We start from the raw sequence: 5,557 nt of genomic DNA, 5'->3' as shown, positions 1-5,557 counted from the left end.
ACAGGCAGAAAAGTCTAGGAAATTCTTATTTCCACTACACTACCAAATATACTCGAAGTGGAGGTATGACTCAAGTAGTAAATTGCTTGCCTTGAGCAAAAGAACTCAGAGCTCTGGCTGCAAGTTCAAGCCCCTGGATTGGCACAAAAAGAAAACTTTCATTAGCTTATATTATACTAGGATTACTGGTGTGAGAAGACCATCCTGGTTTTCAGAACCAGATTTTGTACAGCTGCCACTTTTGATGTTTTCCTTAGGAACTTTTATTTTTTTTTCCCCTTGCCTTATATTTACTTTCCACTAGTGGCATTCTTATATTTTTGTTTGGAGATACAATTCAATAATTCAAAGACATATGAAAAAAGCCATGTCTTGAATTTTTCTTTATTTTAAATAGGAAAGGGAAATGCTGAGTCTGAACCCAGCAGAGAGTGAATGATGGTTTGATTGCAGAGCTGTTAAATGTATTCCAGGACGTGGGAACATGCCATTTTGGGTGCTTTGGTAGATGGGTCTTCCTACAGCTTCACAATAAACTTCGATGTTATTACAACCAACTTTGCCATCACAACGGATAGGTGTCAACCACTTATCTCACCCTTATGTGGACTTAGATACACAAGGAGGAAAAAAATAATTAGAAGAAATGACTACTAACCATAAGACCACAACTTGATGAGCATTCTTGAATGAATTCTGAGATTACATGAGCAGAGCAGATTCATCTCCACACAAGCACTAAGGACCAGACACTGTTGCAGGCAACTGGAGAAACAGGTGTGAATACAGCTGCAAATGGCCTGTTCCATGCAAATTTCATGCTGAAGGAGAAAACCAGAAATATCAATGATAAAGTCAGTGAATCAGAAGGATGGTGATGTGGGGAGACAGCTTCACATTGAGGATGGGAGGAAGAGACATGATCTAAAAGCAGGGAACATCCATGCATTTATTGCTTTTCCACTCTGTCTTCAATCTCAATCCCAGATCTCAGCCTTCTGAGTAGGAAATTATATGTATAAGGCACCTGCAGTGAGCTCTTTGATATAAATCTCTATAACCAAAATTTTCTAAGTTTCTTGGAAGATTTTTTTGAGCAGAAGTTTCAAAATTAAATATATTTTGTGTCCTAAACATTCTTTTCATTATCTTCTAATTATCTGAATATGAGCTCTCTTTTTCACATTTGGGAAAAATCAAGACAATTGTTCTAATTGTTCAAATCCTGGGGAGGGAAGGAAAATCACAGCTTCTTAGCCAAACTAGAAATTAATAGTCATTTCAACTTACCAGTTTTGCCAAATAGTATGTCTTGTCCTTGATGGCTTTTTCATCCTCAACAAGGTTAGATGAATGAAATTATAAATGGGACAAAGCAACTACATAGTAGCAAGTTTATCACAATGACAGATATAAGCTCTCTGCTTTCTACCCAATGAAAACATTTGCCACAAACTGCAAAAACTTGAATAAAAACTTGGAGATTCTTCTTCTTTATACAAAGTTGGATTTCTTGTTTTGTTTTGTTTTGATTTTTGTTGGTCGTGGGGCTTGAACTCGGCCTGGGGACAATCCCTCAGCTATTCAGGTCAAGGAAACACTCTACCACTTGAGCCACAGCACTACTTCTATTTTTCTGGTGCCTATTTAGAGATAAGCCGCACAGAATTTCCTGTCCAGGCAGACTTTAAATTGCAGTCCTCAGATCTCAGCCTCCTGAGTAGCTAGAAATAGACGTGAGCCACCAGCACCTGGCCAAATTGTATTTTTTTCAGTTTTGCTGCCTTGAATGCTTACCAAGGAAAAAATAAAAAATTGTTATTGTGTGCTAAAATTTGCAATAGTTTTATCACGCACAATAGAGAAATATTTAGCATTACATATTTTGAGATAGTATAGCTGATTAGCTTTTATGTTTTAAAATAATAAAATATATATCTTTTTTTGTAGACACTGAAGTCTGAGTTCAGAACTTACATTTGTTGGCAGGCACTCTCCTGTGTGAGCCACATCCTTCTGATCATTTTTTAATCAATCATTTATTAAATAATTTGAAGCTCACAAGTCATCTTCTGTTAAGATTAAATAAAATATGTCTGAACTCCTGCCTTTTGAGTAACAGAAGAAATCCTAATATCTGGAATGTACAGACTATAAGAAAATGAAATACCCTAAGAAGAATAATCGTATCAATAAATAGGCAAGTGAATTCACTAGATTGTTCCCAAAAACAGATACAGGTGTCTGTGGAATACATTTTACTTTTTTATTATAACTTTTTTTAAATTTTTATTTATTTTTGTTGTGAAAATACTGTACAGAGGGGTTACAATTACATGGGCAAGATAATGAGTACCTTTCTTATTAAGCATTGTAGCCTCCTCCTTTGTTTTCCCTTCCAATCCCTCCCATCCTCCCCGCTCCCCCCCACCAATGTTGTAAAGATCGTTTCGAATTGTACTTCTCATTGTTGCAACGGGTCCACCTGTATCCTTATTTAAACGACTTGTTTTTCCCCATCCCCTCCACAAATTATACCGACATCAAATATACTGAAAGCAGGGGTTATGCTGTGGGGGAGGGACATATAAAGCAACAAAGGAATAATCTTATAAATGCGTTAGAAACTATCACATGAAAGAAAGAAAACATGTGAATACATATCTTAGGGTTCATTTCCCTAACATCACCTTATCAGACCTTTTCTGCTTAATTCAGACATACACTAGATATTGCAAATAAGGGAAACCATGGGACTTATGTTTCTTTGGGCTTGGCTTACTTCACTTAATATAATTTTTTCCAAGTCTTTCCATTTCCTAACAAATGGGGCAATGTCATTCTTTCTGGTGGTTGCATAGAATTCCATTGTGTATATATACCACATTTTCTAGATCCACTCATCTACTGAGGGGCATCAGGATTGGTTCCATATCTTAGCTATAGTAAATAATGTTGCAATAAGCATAGTCTTGCTGGTAGCTTTAGTGTGGTCTTGTTTGTAAACATTTGGGTAAATGCCCAAAAGTCATTTGAGGAATCTCCATACTACTTTCCAATGTAGTTGAACAAGTTTACACTCCCACCAACAATGAAGTAAGGTACCCTTCAGTCCACATCCCCTCCAGCATCTGTTGTTATTAGAGTTCTTGATTTTTGCCATTCTTACTGGGGTGAGGGGGTATCTTAATGTTGTTTTAATTTGCATTTCTTTTATGGGTAGGGAGTTTGAGCATTTCTTCATGTGTCTATTGGCCATCCTTCTTTCCTCTTCAGAGAAGTTTCTCTTTAAGTCTTTAGCTCACTTATTTATTGGGCAGTTGTTTCTTTGAAGATTTGTTGTTGGGGGATTTAATTTTTTGAGTTCCAGGTATATTTTCGATATGAGACCCTTGTCCGTTGTATGGCTAGTGTAGATCTTCCAATCCGAATGCTTTCTCTTGATCTTGCTAGCTATGTCCTTTGTCATGCAGAGGTTCTGCAGCTTCATGCAATCCCATTTGCCCAACCTTTTTTTGATTTGATGTGTTTCTGGGTCTCTAGTAAGAAAATTTCGGCCTGTGCCAAAGAGACCTAGGGTTTCTTCTATTCCATCCTGTAATGTTTTCAGAGTGTCTTCTTTGACTCCGAGGTCTTTGATCCATTTGGAGTTGATTCTGGTGCACGGTAATATATATGGATCTAGCTTTCGTTTTCTAGAAGTAGTTAACCAATTTTGCCAGCACCATTTACTGAAGAGGCTGTCTTTCTTCCATTCTATTTTTTTAGCTCCCTTATTGAAGATTAGATGGCTGAAGGTCTACAGGTTCATTTCTGGATTTTCAATTCTATTCCATTAGTCCTGAGGTCTGTTCTTGTGCCAGTATCAAGCTGTTTTGATTACTATGGTTTTATAGTAGAGTTTGAAATTTGGTATTGATTGAAATACATTTTAATAATCAAGGAAATGCAAATCAAATCTATCTTGAAGTTCCATGTCTGCATAATCAGAATGCCTATTAAATAAAAAAAAAATAGTGCAAGGAGGTAGGAAAAGATACCCTACAAAATGTTTGCAAGTGAATCAGTGCTGCCCCAACAGAAACCAGTGTGGACGTTCCACCCAAGAAATCCTACATATACACCTAAAGAAATCTAAGTCAGCCTTATAGTAGAGCTATCTGAATACACATGTTTTATAGCAGGATTCAAAATAATCACATTCCAGAATTGGCCTCCATATGCAGAAAAGTGTGTAAAACTGTTATCTCCAATTAACAATTAAAAAATCTGGAGTAGGGCTGTGGACCAAGTGGCAGAATACGAGCCTGGATGGGACAAATCCAATCGAGATTAAGGCCCCAGTTTCAAGCCTCAGAATTGGCAAACACACGTACACACACACACACACACACACACACACAAACACAAAACCAATGCTTCCTGTATTTTTAGCCAAGTTTATTAATTCCCTAAGATTCATGTACCTGTGACAGAGCTAGATATAAAGGGAAAGCGATATTTATAATGATAAACTTCTACTCAAGAATGCAGGTTTTTTTTTTCTTGTTTTGTTTTGTTTTTGTGGTCATCGGACTTGAACTCATGGCTTGAGTGCTGTCCCTGAGCATTTTCTCTCAAGGTTGCTGCTCTACCACTTAGCTATTGTGCCACTTCTGGGTTTGTGGTAGTTTGTTAAAGATAAAGAATCTCAAGGACTCTGTCCTCCACACACTGATTTCTATTTGCAATTCTCTGATTTCACCTTCCTAAATTGGTATAATTAAATGCCTGATCCACCAATGCTGGGGTAGAATCTGAGTATTTTCACCACTACTCAATGGAAGAGTTCAATTCTTTTTACTCCCGAATACTTGCCAAGCACAGTTCTTTCTGGATGGCAATCAAGAAAATAGGCACCATTAGCTCACACCTATAAATCCTATCGACTGAAAAGTCTGAGATCTGAGAATAGTGTTCAGAGCCAGCCCAGACAGGAGAATCTGGAAGCCTTTTTTTTATTATTGTGAAAATAGTGAACGAAGGGGTTACAATTACATGTGCAAGACTTTTATCCCCAATTACCCACAAAATATGCCATATGTTGGGCTTTGGCTCAAGCAGTAGAGCTCTAACTTGATCAAATAACTCAGGGATACACCTCAGGCCCTGAGTTCAATGCCCAAGCCCAGTGCACATGCACACAAACACACAATTTTATAACATAATTCTCAAACCTAGCAAGGTGCCATCCTAATCCCTTAATGTCATGCTTTCCTAAGAGAACTAGAAAAGTCTATCCTCTGGCATGGGCTGCAGTCCATGACGGTAAACAGCATCTGGAGAGAGTAATTAGCTCAGAGCCTGTCGGACCTACCCAGACCAGAAGCAGGAGTGAGGTGGTGCGACACATGGCCCCTACTCCCCTACTCACCCAGACCTGAAGCAGGAGTGAGGAAATGTAGGCACTTGGCCCCCACTCACACAGACCAGAAGTGGGACTGAGGTGACAAGGGCACCGGCCCGACTTATCTAGCTAGGAAGCAGTAGTGAGGTTGTGCAGGCACATGGCCCCTAC

Source organism: Dipodomys spectabilis, unplaced genomic scaffold, assembly GCF_019054845.1.
Source record: "Dipodomys spectabilis isolate Male_0828 unplaced genomic scaffold, ASM1905484v1 ptg000211l, whole genome shotgun sequence".
Classification (NCBI taxonomy): domain Eukaryota; kingdom Metazoa; phylum Chordata; class Mammalia; order Rodentia; family Heteromyidae; genus Dipodomys; species Dipodomys spectabilis.
Note: the sequence above shows the minus strand (reverse complement) of the source record.